The following is a 16,074-nucleotide window of genomic DNA, read 5'->3' on the forward strand; positions in this document are numbered from 1 at the left end:
CCCGAGCCGCGGGTTTTGATCGACGTTATTGCTCGATCGAGCAAAACCGTATGGTGAGTACTTAGCATATTATGACTTTGTACTACTGACTAACTTTTGCTAAAAAATATTTATTAGTAAACCCAACCTTCCAAAACTTAATATAAAACTGATGAGACGAATTTAAAGAATGAAACTGTCTCATAGATTTTCTATAAAAATCACGTGAGCTGAACCTATACCATATAATAATACTCCCCACACCGGTTTCGGTGACGGTGGCCGGTTTCATTGAAACCACACCAGGTACGCAGGAGTAATTTTTATAGTGCCCAAGTGTGTGCGCAGTACACAAGAGCACTCTCTATTCCTTTTACTCTCATAACTTAGTGGGACGGAAGACCGACACGACCGTCGAGAGATCAGGCGCAGGACCGACTTTTTACATGCCCATCCGACGCATGGATCATCTTACTTGTCAGACAATCAGGTGATCAGCCTGCATTGTCCTAACCAAACTTGGAAATAACATGTTTCCAACGCGGGATTCGAACCCACGACCTCCGGAGTCGAGAGCGACGCTCTAACCACTAGACCACGGAGGCGTTATATGCCATATTTTATCATTCAATAATATTATTATTCTTATTATTATCTCGATAGGCTAACGGCCGTTCCCAATATTTGATCTATCTCTGGTTTTGCCCTACTAGAGATAGGAATAGCTCAGATTAGACATTAGAGGCATATATTTTATGTCAATTGTGAGCTATTCCTATCTCTAGTAGGGCAAAACCAGAGATAGATCAAATATTGGGAACGGCCGTAACATGACCACATAATAAGCACGGTAACGACAGACTAGGCGTACCACATTTAGACTTTATTTATTTGTCAATAAGGTTTATATTTGGTCAACAAATGTACAGCAAGTTGACATAGTGTCTGACGTATTGTCGCGCATGAAAACCTCCCGCAAGGACAAACTTTCAAGTGTTATTAATCGTTTTACAAGTGCTTGCCCAATATGAAATCGAAGCATAGTGTTTCATGGTAGTTATCCTTTTTAGGGTTCCGTAGTCAACAAGGGACCCTTATAGTTTCGGTCTGCCCGTCCGTCTGTCCGTCTGTCTGTGTGTATGTGTGTCCGTCTGTCTATCTGTTCGCAGTTTTGCTCAGAGACTATAGGACCTGCAACGCTGTAATTTGGCATGAATACACATATTAATGATGACAGAATGGTATAAAAATCTTAAAAAAAAATTATGGTACCTCCCCTACACATCAAGCGGAGAAGTTTTTTTTTTCACGCCCACCCCATCGTGTGGGGTGTCGTTGGATTGGGTTTTTTTAAAATGTTATGAGTATTCATAGATCATTTTCTGATTTAGGGATCTATTTGTGAAATATTCAGTTTTAAAGTGGAAAAAATCGTTAGAGTCCAGTGCCCCCCCTTCTATCAGCTAAACGGTTGTTTCTGGAAATGTGAAAAAATTCACGGGAGTAGGAAATATGCTGAATTTAAAAAGAAAACTATCACGGCTAAGAAGACTTCATAAGTTATTGAGTAAGCCCAGGCGCGCACTAGCGGCCAAGCCGCGGCGGCCATCGAAAGTATGGTGTGGCCGCTGGTCGCGTTGCGGCCAGGTGCGCGTCGTCCATGGCGGTTTCATACTAAGGTATCTATCTCGATGGCTGCCGCGGCCTGGCCGCCGCGTCTTGGTCGCTAGTGCGCGCCCGGGCTAATAGTCGATCAACTAAAAAAAAGTATTCGGCGAAGTATAAAGGAACTTTTCGTTCAAATTTCTTTAAAAGTAACTGAGATGATGTTGTTAGTAGTGTAAAACATGTTATAAAATTTACATTCATTGTCCATACAAAATTTTCAAAAACTAGCGGTACTACGCAACCCTATATTGCGCGTGGCCCGACACGCACTTGGACGGTTTTCGTACACGTAGAATAGGGCATAGACAAACTGACGTGGTCTGAACTCTGAAGCGTCCAGGGATATTTAAAAACACCTCTTTTGCTAATGCTAAGAAAAAGATAATCCATTGATGCAAATTACACACCGCTCCGTCTTTTGAACTGAAAGTGATCAAAAGGAAACACATATTTTTTTCTTTATAAAATTCAGATTTTGCAACTGTCTTACTTTGTAATTTTAATACTATCTCAATATTTCAGTAATTTATTTCAAAGGATTATTTTATAAAATTTTCATACAATATTTCACGTTGGCAACACTACATCACATCTGGCAACACACCGGAAGCGCGGGCGAATACGAACCGGTGACCTCGATTCCAACATTACCCCCATTTTCACAATGTCACCCGGCATGGGGGCGCAGCCTTCGGCCTTATCGGAGCTATCGACCGCGGCGGCCATCTTGTCCTGCGCATGCGTAAAAATATGCGACAGTTTGAAGTTTACAGCCAGTACGGCTGGCCCCGTGGTCTGTAAATACACCCGCAAAAAACATTCCGTTCCCCACTCCTGACATGTACATACTGTGTATAGTTAAATAAGGAAAGAGGTGAGTGAGCGATTAATTTAATTATGCGACTCATTTGGTTTAATTCGATGCATTCATTTTTACGTAACACCGTATTGATTGCCTATTAATATTTAAGCGGGGACTTATTTTTGCCACGTCTGATTTTATAATTAATTTATTTATTATTCTACTTGAAGATTCTTATGTATGTTACGTCACAACACTATCTTTTTAATAAATACATACTGAAAGAGTACTGCTTGATAAGTATTCAAATTATGCCTATAAAATTCAAATGTAGAGTCTTACGGTCTTACCCAACTAGTTTGGTATATACTTGCTTGCGTGGGATTTTTCTATTATAACAACTCACAGAATATCGATTTTTTTATAAAACTTTGTGCAATAATAAAGTTATGAAATACAGCTTGCAAAATTTATTCGTAGCACTAAATACTTCTAGAAATATAAAGGCTTCTCAAAAGATATAATATAGTTGAAAGTGAAGTAATGTAACATAGAGACTTTGACTTACTGTTGTGTTTTAAAAAGTTTAAAATTACTTGACACTGTATCTTGTTTGGTTTATGTAATGTGTTTCTATTTTTAACCGACTTCCAAAAAGGAGGAGGTTATATTATGTTCTGAGTATTTTTAAATACCCTTTTTGATAAAAATAAAGTTTATTATTTCTAAAGTTATATAGAGACCACTGGTTAAAAGCTGTTGGTTTTCGACTCGGAGGTCATGGGTTCTATATCCGCATTAATAACGAGTATTTTTTTCAAGTCTAGTTAAGATAAGCGGCTGATTACCTGATTTTCTGATAAGAATGATCTATGCATTTGATGAGCATAGAAAAGTCGGTCTTGCGCCTGATCTCTCGCAAGTAGTATTCTTGGGCAGTGCATAAACTTCGAAACTAAGTATTTATAAGAAACCAGATGACGCCCGCAACTCCGTTGCGCCAAACGTTTATCGCGCAGGAATCGTACCTTTTTCCGGGATAACAAGTATCCTATGTCCTTTCCCGGGACTCAAAGTATCTCCATACCAAATTTCAGCTATATCGGTTCAGCGATTCGGTCGTGAAGAGGCAACTGACATACAGACACACTTTCGCATTTATAATATTAGTATGGACCGGGTCTAGACCGGCCTCCTAAACCGTTTTAATAGTTAACATAATAATGTTAAGAATTAAGTCAACCTTTTAAGAAATATATGGATGTTAAGATTAAACTAAGTAATACAAAAGATTGTCTAGTCCCTAATTTCCGTAGCGCTGATTGAAAAAGATAATGGTTTTCTTTAGATGTCTTATTTTCATTTTTATGAAATAGGGCATAAAATAGGCTGACAGTTTGCCAGATGGTAAAGGGCCAATATTAAGTGTATGTGTGTGTGTGTATTGTAAGCCACGATCTCAAGATGCAACGCCAACGATTATAGTCAGGGGGCCCAAGAACAATTTTTTTTATTAATATCAAGCTAATTTTTTGTGAGTAGCTTCATTTTGATAAGACAAACAACATTTGTATCTGCGAAAAATCTTGAAAGTGGTAGCTAACACGTAGTTAACCAAGTTTTATTGATTACAGAACCCTTAAACGGAACCCTAACCAGCTTATTTTTTGTATATTGGTAGGTTAATCCATATATATAAAACTCAAAGGTAACTGACTGATTGACATAGTGATCTATCAACGCACAGCCCAAACCACTGGACGGATTGGGCTGAAATTTGGCATGCAGGTAGATGTTATGACGTAGGCATCTGCTAAGAAAGGATTTTGATAAATTCCAACCCCAAGGGGTTCAAATAGGGGATGAAAGTTAGTATAATATGATAATACTTCTTAACGCGAGCGAAGCCGCGGGCAAAAGCTCGTAGTTATATAATTTAAGAGTAGCATTGTCCTAGAAATACAACAATCCATATTTTAGGACCATCAAATCAAAGTATGAAATCCTTTCTATCTCTGTTAGCTACCACTTTCAAGATTTTTCGCAGATAAAAATGTTGTTTGTCTTATCAGAATGAAGCTACTCACAAAAAATTAGCTTGATAGTAATAAAAAAAATGTTATAGGGCTCTCTGACTATTAGCGTATTCGATATTTCCTGATCTGTGAAGCAGGCAGAAAAGGAGAAAAACTTAAAAAATCACGTATTTAAAAGCTATTTCTTTAATTAACTAGCATTTCTTTCTTTCTTGAATAACTCGACTACTTACTTTAAAATCCATTGCAAAGGTCGAACAGACATTTTCCGTTCACTTTTTCCACTACATTAAGAAATTATTAACAAATTACACGACCGATTTCGAAATTAAACACCTGAAGATGATTAATTTCGAAACCGGTCGTGTAATTTGTTAATAATTTCTTAATATAGTGGAAAAAGTGCACGGAAAATTGTGTTTTACTAGTGTATTATCACTTACTATTATAATGTGGATGTCTGGTAAAGATTATTTAAATAATTCTGAATAATTTACATGAAAAAAAATATACAAACAAAACAATAACGGATACAAGGCAGAGATAATGAGCGACGCGAAATTGTTTCAATGTTGGCAGCTGACGCACAATATGTCACACAGACAAGCATACGAATTACATACTTTGGATTAAAAAAATAAAAATATACGATACGTAGACGATATATCCGTCCTTTGTATGAATATTTATTCGCAAGGCGTATAAATACTTTATTTTTCTTTGCCGATTTACTTTGGATAAAATAATATACGATACGTCTGACTTTTTGTAGAAATGTTTAGTCGCAAGGCGTATAAATTATTTTTCTTTGCAGATCCGAGAATTTTGTCGCGTATATTCCCCATGACCCTTTTTCCACAGTTTCCTCCAATTCTCCATTCTTTGTCGCATATTAATGGACCTTGCAGCACAGAATAGATAATAGCACAAGTATTGCAGCTGAAATGTCAAATATAGATGGATAAATGGATTTATTAGTTTTTGGCTTTGTCTACTTTTTTCAGTGGTGAAAAATATGTAGAGAACATTGAAAATATATTGCTATTTTTACACATGATCGTATTCAGCATGGTCATAATAGTTTAGACTCTAACTATTATGACCATGTATCTAAAAGTAGAACGATCCTATGGAATGCTGCGATAACTAGTTTTAGTCCTAAACCACGATAGGATTAGGACAAAATTTGTAAACTACCTACCTAACCTACCTATTTGAAGAACTTCTTTAATTTCAATCGGTGCTTTGTCTATGATTTTAAATGGGCTAAGCGCTCCAATGTGTGTGAGCTATTATGAAATCTATTTCTGTCTCTAGTCTCTACATCTCTATCTGATAAAGGCTCTACACACGTAGCTGTTTGCTTCACTAATCCCATTAGACTGAGCTGCCCTCGTGTTAATCGTCTCAAGTGCTTCTTAATATACTAGATTAGTTTTTATTTCCATGGAAAATATATTATCTTTCCTCGATTCTTGGAATTATTTTTCCATTTTGAATGCGACAGTCTTTTGTTATTTTTTTTTTGTTATTCAGAGTTTGAAACTTTTTGGAACACTATAATATTATGTTCTTTTTATGTTTAAATATATTTAGGGTAGGTCCTTGTTGAGTCGGTTTTAGCAAACTTTAATGCCAACGATACGATGGACAAAAGGACATTTGTTAGGAAAACTGGGGAAAACTACTTATTGAGAACTATACTTATAAGGAACACATATATGTATATACACACCCTAAAGTATTGTCACTTTGTTTTATATTCAACTGAGCCGTACATTTGGTATGCACTCCACGCTCTCCCAATAAAACTGTTTTCTATATTAAATGAATAAGTTTTAATCATTCACGAAACGATTTTGACTGCAATCAGGCCATTTAGATTGAACGGTTCATGATTTATTGACATTTAAGGAGTGAGCACACTGAGACGGGCCGTGCCGGGGCTCAGCGTGCCGGGGCGCATCGCAAAAATCCGCCTCCATTATACAATTTGTATGGAAGCGGATGCGCGTATCGCACACTGTGATTTCTGTCAATGCGACACGACCCGACAAGACCCGCTGCGCTCCGGCAACAGTGCGCAGTGCAGTGCAGTGTAGCAAGCGGCGCGCGTATGTGATGCGATGCGGCCCGGCCCGCCCCGGCACGCGCCGACAAACTGTGCGCGTACCTTTAAGGGCGGGAAGACCAAAGAAAGAAAAGTATTCGTAGCGACGAAGCGCTGTTTGAAACACTACGATCGAGGCGGGCGGCGGGGCAACTTACTGCGGGGGGAACACGTTATTCGACCTTCTATGCAGCTCTCGAGCGCGCCACAGTATACAAACAATGAGCCGTAGTCTAATTAGCTAATTCATTTTATTTAGGATTTTGTTTCTTTTATTCATTTACCCGTTTATTATAGGTACATTATATATAAATCATATAATATCATGCTGCATGCATGAAAATTAACGGTTTAATGGGTTTATTCAATATTGTACTGATTAGGCTGATGTAATTGTTTTTTGTTTTTTTGTTTATCTCATGTTACTTATATAAAATTCTCGTCACAATGTTAGTTACCATACTCCTCCAAAACGGCGTTACTGATTTTTACCAAATTTTATATGCACATTCAGTATTTTATTCAGGGTTTTATTTTGATAAGTGCATTTTTTGAATAAATAATAGTAAATTATTACATTACTCGAGACTGACGACGGCCATTGTTTGTGCGACGACGGGATAGCGACGGACGTTGCCATGGTGCCATACTTATTTAGTCAATTCAATAAAATAATATGGGCGAAATACTTTATATGGCATAACTATGTTTGCCGGGATAGCTAGTTATATAATAATAATATATTATGTACGAAATTAGCTCAGTTCAATTATAAACTCATTTTCATAATTTACTCTATTAATATAAACTCTTATTACTCATTTAAACACTATTTACTCTTTAAATAATATTTATTTTACTCGTTAGTCGTTACACATTATTTACACACAATTTTTCTCTCCACAAAAGTCAATTTAAGAACATATCATATTTTAAATCACAGAAAAATAAACTCGTAATATACTTAAATAGTATTTTTAAAACAAAAAAAGATAATTTAACCGACTTCAAAATTGTACGTAAGTAATTGAGAATTAAAATTGCCTTATTTCAAAGCTACCAAACCGATTAAGCTAAAATGTAGTGTTCCCTACGTTGAAAAGTACCTAGTACAACAAAAAAATATTAAATCCCACTTGTAGTTCCGGAGATATGCAAACACAAACATAAAAACATACGTATACATACATACATACATATACTTTTGAAATTTGGCACATTTGTCCAGACACTGAAATATACTAACTTATACAAAAACTGGGCAGTATTGGAAATATTTCATACACACGCGTCGAATTAATAACCTCTTTTTTTTTAAGTCGGTTAAAAAAGGTTGAAAACGTTTTAAACACACCCAGGAAATAGAGATAAACTAGTCCTTTCGCGCACTGAGACCTAATTAACAATAAATAATAATAAATCGATGGTCCCTAGGTAAAGTATCGAAACTGAAAAAAATGCTACTTGACAGGAGAGCGATTTAAAGTTTATTTTTTTTTGCATAATTTTTAACGGGTGATTAAATATTTATAAAAACCGGCCAAGTGCGTGTCGGGCCACGCGCAATATAGGGTTCTGTACTCCGTAGTACCGCTAGTTTTTGATAATTTTTGTTTAGTCAATGAATGTACATTTATAACGTGTTTACACTACTAACAACATCATCTCAGTTATGTTCAATACGTAAATGAAAATTGAACATTTTTTGTATGTTCAACCATAACTTCGCCGTTTGTTGACCGATTTTCATGATTATTTTGTTGGTATACAGGGCTGAATCCGAGTTTGGTACCATGTTCACAAAAGTGGTGATCTGATGATGAGATAAATGAGGAATCGAGGGGACTCCTTGAAGTTTGTATGGAAACATAATATAGTGATTTCGATTTTGAAGCATTCGAGGTAAATGCTACCAAAAAGTAAGATTTCGCACCAGGTTATACCCTGGATCTGAAGCTACCGAACAGAACTTTTGAATCCTTAATCTATAAGGATTAAAGGAAGATACAGATTCGAGGATTTCGGCGTTGTTTAAACAACTGAAAGCCTAAGCCAACACATCAATTTGATTGATCATCATCATCACAACCATAATTATACCATGGGCCATCACATTATTTTTTTATTTTATTTTATTAATAAAAAGTACAAAATAAATTAACAAAGATTGATGGTACATCATAAGCTTATAGAAACTTTACCGTGTACCATTAGCCGTCATCATTTCCTAATACAAAGGAATACACAATTTAGTATACTCGTACTACACCGATATTTAATCATAAATACTCGAGTAGTTATGGATAAACAATTTTTGCATTGACACTACAGTTGCCTACATGAGCTCCGATTGGCACGCGGCACGCCTCGCCCGCGCCTTGTTTATTTATTCTCAACAACGAATTGCATCGCGCAGGAAACCGGTCTCTAATCGACGCCTTATACAGAGTGCTACCAATGTTGATATTTAATATAATATTAACATTTGTATTATATTTATGTATTATATGAAATAAATTATGCGGAAATAAAGTAGGATCTAAGTTTATATTTAATATTTTTTTGGGTAATTTCTTTTTGTAGACTTGTGGGTAATTAGTTTATTAAATTTGGCACAATATATTCTAGTCTGCGTTTTCCATAAATATTGTTATACTTCGTTTTTTCTAATTTAGGTTTTGCTGCACTACGAGTTTTAGTATAATTAGGTATGTAATATTTTTTTAAATTGTCATTAAAATATTCTTCTAGCAGTATGGTATAATCTACTTTTTTATGAATAGGCATGATTTTACAGTAGTCAAACAGGCCATGATAATCTGCTTCGTGTAATTTTTTAATACGCTCTGGGACTATCGTTTTTAATATGCGCAATTGTAGTGAGTATATCTTCTCTAAGTGTGTCCTGCATATTCGCCCGCCGACAGGCCGTATGATATTTTTGATTCAACTAGGGATTTATATAGATTCAATAAGATTCGGAAAGGAATATTAAACCTTATTATGGAAAATTTGGCCAGCATGGCGCGTAGTCCGTTGCATACTTTCTCTACATGGTGGCTCCAGTTGTGGCGACTGTCTACCACAAGTCCTAAATATGTTTGGGTATCTACTTCCTCTAATTCCTCGCAATTACAGTCTTGTAGTGTCAGTCCTTTATGAAGGCAATGGTGATTGTGTACAATAATTTTGGGCGTAGGCTTAAACCTATTTTGGCTTGAGCTAATGTACATTAATTTGGTTTTGGTAGCATTTATTACCAAGCCTTTATCGTGTGACCATTTTACTAGGATGTTAAGCTCATTTTGTAATATGCGAGCAATTTCTTTTATATTTTTACCTGCAGCAATCAGACAAGTGTCGTCTGCGAATTGGTACATTTCGCAGTGCTTTATTAAATTTGCTAAATTGTTTACATAGTTTATGTAGTGTGCAGGTCCTATAACAGATCCCTGCGCTGTGCCTACATCGGAATCTACGTCATCACTAACAGCATTTTCAATTTTTACATCGTATTTTCTACCATCTAAGTGATCCTTGCACCAGGAAAGCATCGGGCCTCGAATTCCACTATACACTAAAGCTTTCTATCAGTTTTTTGTGATTTAGAGTGTCGAACGCCTTAGTGTAATCTATAAATACTACTAATACGTGTTTTTTCTCGTCTAGGTGTTTGTTTATGCTGTTAGTAAATGTTGTTAAAAGTTGTGTGGTATTCTTTTTTGGTTGAAATCCATACTGTTTCTGTGTTATTATGTTACTAGCTGTTGCCCGCGACTTCGTCCGCGTGGACTTCAGTTTATAGCGCGCGATGTCAACAAAATTGGTGTCAAAAGCTTTTATAAAAAAACCCTGGTACCCCTTAAATCAATACAGCTGTGCAGTGTGCAAACAATAAGTACTTCATTTTTGTATGTTAAACTTTATATATTATGTCAAATTTTAAAGCTTATTTAGCCCCCCAATTACACAACTTTACCCATAAACTATTTATCATTGATAGGTTTAGCCCCAATTTCACCAACGTCTGTTAGTGTTAACCATAGACATAATATAATGCTAAAGACCAACAAAGAGTGCGAGAGAGAAGAAAATCCTTTATGGAATTATAACAAGATGAAAAGAGAGAGGCAGTCTAATGAAAATTGTAACAACTTTTATTTGACAGGTCGTCAAAAGTCGTCAATCGTTTTTATGCCCTTTCGGTATTTGCAATTTATTATTTAAATCGTATGTTATTTTCAACAAATACTATTATATATAACAATAATAACTTGTGCTGTGAGTGATTGCAGTGTAAATCATAGGAATAATCCTGAAAAATATACATTTCACCCGTAATTAATCTTCATGTCCTAATTGCTACGATGTGTTTATTTTTGCTATATTCTGGTCTTTAGTTCTCTATTTCAAATAAAATATTGTGAATCCTCCCTTTTACTTTCATATTTTGCGTAACTAAAGGTACTATTGTTCCTATATTACACAAATTTTGAAGAAAAATTTTTCATCAAAATTTCTTACATATACGCTAGTGCTTGAATCAAATTTATCGATATGCTTATCGATATTTTACAATAACATAAATCTAAAATAAAAATCATTTACCTTTATATTTATCACCTTAAGCCCGGCCGCACATTATCCGAAATTTCTGATCAGAAAAATTCGGACGCCCGGCGGAACGCACTCTGTTCATACATTTTGTTGTAGACCCATAATACTAAAAGAATTTCTGACGTGTCAAAATGTATGAGCGGGGCGGGGCGTCCGAATTTTTGTGATCAGAAATTCGGAAAATGTGCGGCCGGACTAAAAAGGACATATTATCTTATTTTAACTAATATAATATAGTATAGTATAATATAGCTAATATAATATAACTACTATAATATAGAGTGACTCTATATTATAGTAATTATACTAGAGGAAGGTTTATATTTATATATCTTTTTTACAGATTCCCTCAAGATCCTCTAATAAGAGGAAAATGGCTGAAATTAATTGGGCGTGTTGGTTGGAATCCCAAGAAAAATTCAACAATATGTAGGCAAACATTTCATTGAAAATTTTTAAAGAAAAATTAGAATAAATACTATTTTGGTTAAAGGAGCTATCCCAACTTTATTTGTGCCAATAAGTTTGACATACTGTTGCACTTGTTACTGAAGCAATAATTAAAAATAAGCAATTATAAGCAATTAATGCTTTTTAGTTCATTTAAGATTATACTTATATGAACTAAAAAGTATTAAATAATCCTTATTCTGTACTCAATCTTCATAATTTTGAAGTCGGTACCAGTCCTAAGTATATAAGTTGCTGTTATACCTATTCTGTCAGAGAACTGGCGATTAGGTTAGCTGGTACCGATTGCAAAATAATGAAGATTGAGAACAGAATTAATACTGAGTACAGAATAAGAATTATTTAATACTTTTTAGTTCATTTAAGTATAATATTACTATTGTCATTGCCTTGGAAGTCGGTTTTAATTTTTTGTTTAAAAATAATAATTTTACTCATTTTAGCTGTCCTTAACGTTTTCTATACTTACAGTTGGTGTTTTAAAAAATCAAAATCAAAATTGCTTTATTTCCAAGAAGTTTACTTGTTTATTTCTGAACAAATCTAAAATAAAATATATTTTCAGAATACATGGTGCCTATCACCGGTTCGGTAACTAAGCCGACGAGAAGAACCGGCGTAAGAAACTCGCACGCCCACTTTTTACCAAAAAAAGTGAGAAAAAAAATAATCTTTTAAAACAAAATTTACAATGCTGAAACTAAAAAGTATACAATATAAACATAGATAGATACATAATAATTGTAAGTCATGTAGAAGTAGCCTTGCAAGCAGTCATTCAGCATTCTACTCCCAAGATATGCCATCAATTATGAAATCATTTTGGCTTTGGCACAAAACGTTCTTTGACTACTTTTTAAATTTATTAATCGAAAGATTTTGAACGTTTTCTGGGACCATATGTTCCCATTTGAATATCAAGGAGTCACTTCGATTTCTCATTGTTTCCATCACCAGACCACCACTTTTGTGAACATGATACCTACTCGGAACAATACAATGTACAGCAAAAGAAAAAATTTGAAAATCGGTTCATAAACGGCGGAGTAATCGTTGAACATACATAAAAATATATCCACAGGCGAACGTCTAGACTCCTCCTGTTTGGAAGTCGGTTCAAAATAATTGTAATAAAATGTTATGATATTTTATAATATGTATTTAATTTAAGAATAAAATATAATATACTATGTGTGTTGTTTACTTTCAACGTTTACTTTCAATGTAAGGACTGACTTACCAGATAGATTTTACCTGAGTAATAAATAAGTAACTTTATAATGTGTTAAGTGTAAATTATTTACCCCTATAAGAACCTCATGTCATAACATATCCGACGATTGAAAAATCATTCCAAAAGAAAATGTTTATCTACTTTTCAATCGTCACTTTTTTTTGCCAATTAAAATTTATGATACCTAATTTGAAATACAAATCTATCAAAGTTGCATATTATTTATTTCTTATAGAAACTCAGGTAAAATAACTCCCGTTCGAGTTATTTTACCTAAACTATCGATAGCAAAATACTATACTATCGATAGTAAAATATACATCACTAGCACACGCACACATTGACAGATCAAAAATGGTCACGCATTTTCGAGTTGTCAGGTGGTCTTTACGACAGTATATATTATGTCTATGGTGTTAACAGCTTGTTAAAATATCCTGTCTTCTCTTTCATTCATATGAAAAACGAAACAGCTAACGTGATACTAATTCGAGCATTAACTTTAACAGTCGTTGGTGAAATTTGGTCTTAAGGTTACGTCACTGCCTGCACAGATAAAGTACTGAGTTATTTAATATCGTAGAATAGATATAACAATCGAAAAAAATCGAGACTTAAATGTAAGATGATACCACCTCTTATAGAAAGACTTTTGAGCAAGCGTCAGCGCGATGTAGAAGACGCACGGCGCCATCTATTATGAATTTTTTGAACAAATTTACGACCCTTACAACCCTTTTTTCCAGTAAAAAAGTAGCCTATGTCCTTTCTCAGGCTTTAGACTATCAGTATACAAAATTTCATTACAATCGGTTCGGTAGTTTTGGCGTTTGGCGTGAATGCGAGACTGACAGACAGACAGACAGACAGAGATACTTTCGCATTCATAATATTAGTACAGATTATGTGCACACTGCACAGCTGTTTTTGGGTATTTTGATTAATTAAGGGCCGTGCTACACCGGAATGGCAGCGGCGAGGCGAGCACTTTCAGCGCTGCCATTCCGGTGTAGCGCGCTGCGCGGCCCTAAGAGGGGTACCACTTACCAGGGTTTTAAAAAGTTTTTAAATTTGACACAAATTTTGTTGACACCGCGCGCTATAAACTAAAGTCCACGCGGACGAAGTCGCGGGCAACAGCTAGTTATGAATAAAAACAATAATATATAATAAAGTAGGTATGATTAGTTCTGTTATAATAATGAAGTAAAAAATAAAGCGCCATCTGTTTTCATATATTAGAATTAAAATGTTGATTGCATTGATATATTTTCTGGATGGAATATAGGCCAACACAACACACTCGAACTCCTTAGAAATGCAGTAGGAGTTCTATAAGATAAGATAGATTGATTATTATTATAGCAAGTGATAATATTATTAAACATAATATTCTAACGTATTAAAAACTATAAACAAAAACATAATAACTAATAAGTATGATTAGTTCTATGTTACAACGAAGTTAAAAAGAAAAGCGCCATCTGTTGAATCGTATTAGAACTAAAATGTTCATTGCATCGCGTCGATATATTTCTGGATTTTTTATAATATTATACATAAAATATATTTAAGATTTTTGAAATATTATTTTAATACACATCCAAGACCCAGGAACATTGAAAACTTTTTGTTCCGCCTGCGGGACTCGAACCCAGGACCCCCGGGATGAGCGCTGGCCACGCGCAATGCGAAGTAATTTTCATCGATATTTTCATGGAAATAAGATATTTTCCCACATCAAAATGTAGCCTATGTCCTTTCTCAGACTCTAGAATAACTGTGTACAAAATTTCATTGCAATCGGTTCAGTAGTTTTGGCGTGAAAGCGAGACAGACAGACAGACAGACAGACAGACAGACAGAGATACTTTCGCATTTATAATATTAGTATAGATTTTCTTCATAAAATTCATATATCTGCTTGCAAATATATTTTTCTATAATTTTATCTATCGTAGGTAATATAGTAATCGGCCTATAATTTTCGCGTGCTGTGAAGTTGCCTTTTTTATGAATTGGTCTGACAATGCCAGTTTTAAGAATTTGTGGATATTTTCCATTTTTAGGGTTCCGTACCTCAAAAGGAAAAAACGGAACCCTTATAGGATCACTTTGTTGTCCGTCTGTCCGTCTGTCAAGACCCTTTTTCTCAGGAACGCGTGGAGGTATGAAGCTGAAATTTATATCAATTACTCAGGTCTACTGTCCCTTGAAGCTGTGAAAAAATCAAACTTCTAAGCCAACGCAATCAAAAGATACAGCCGTTTATGCCGCAAATTTTCGACACTTGCAAGGGAATCAAAACCTACAGGGTGCTTCCCGTGAACTCAGAATCTTGAAATTTGGTACGAAGCAACGTCTTATAGCATAGATAAAGGAAAAATTACGAAAACCATAAATTTTTAGTTACATCACATAATATATTTTTTTTTAATAATTTTAAACTTACTACCCATTTCCTCATAAACGCGTAGAGGTATTAAATTGAAATTCATACCAAATACTCAGGTCTATAATACCTTTAAGCTGTCGGAACCCTCGGTGCGCGAGTCCGACTCGCACTTGGCCGGTTTTTTTACACATGAATTAATAAGGTTTGCTATTACGTTACTAATTGAAGAACTTATCCTTTTAATGTCTACAGCTCTTATTCCGTCGATGCCAGGCGCTTTATTGCTGTTAAGGGTTTTTATTATTTTGCTAACTGAGCTAGGGTTCGCAGGAGTAAATCGGATTGATACATTCGCATTATCACGATATAAAGACTTGTCTAATAAAGGTATGTCACAATTCGTGATGCATTTTTTTACACCCAACTCAAAAGATTCTGCAAACGAGCATGCTATTTTATATGGCGAGTCTTGACTGGTCCCAAAATTATTCATTATAATCTCGTCTATAGATTTTTTATTTCGTCCGGTTAATTGGTTTAATAATTGCCATAACATTTTTGGATTTTTCTTGTTCCTATTAATTTTTGATTTTACCCAGTCCTGTTTACTCTTTTGTATTACCGAGTTTGCATAGTTTCGTGCTTTATTGTAATTTAACTTTAAGATCATGTTACTAGGGTCCTTTAACCACCTATTAAATAATAAGTCTCGATATTTACATACTTTTATTACTTTTTTAGTTATCCACTCATTATTTGTTC

General features: G+C 34.9%; 1 protein-coding gene across 11 annotated transcripts in view; it reads left to right on the forward strand.

The window, feature by feature from the left end:
* The first annotated feature begins 2,405 nt into the window (after positions 1 to 2,405).
* The window catches only part of LOC121736858 (calcium-dependent secretion activator), a 60,628-nt gene continuing 46,959 nt past the window's right edge, over positions 2,406 to 16,074 (forward strand). For 9 of the 11 annotated variants that reach the window (XM_042128316.1, XM_042128309.1, XM_042128314.1 and 6 more), the window contains exon 1: positions 2,407 to 2,521. The gene's annotated coding sequence lies outside the window, so the exon portion shown is untranslated. Of the gene's footprint in view, positions 2,522 to 16,074 lie in introns of all 11 variants that reach the window. The other 2 variants (XM_042128310.1, XM_042128315.1) reach the window with 1 other exon arrangement.

The sequence above is a fragment of the Aricia agestis genome, chromosome 19 (genome assembly GCF_905147365.1).
Source record: "Aricia agestis chromosome 19, ilAriAges1.1, whole genome shotgun sequence".
NCBI classification, from domain to species: Eukaryota; Metazoa; Arthropoda; class Insecta; order Lepidoptera; family Lycaenidae; genus Aricia; species Aricia agestis.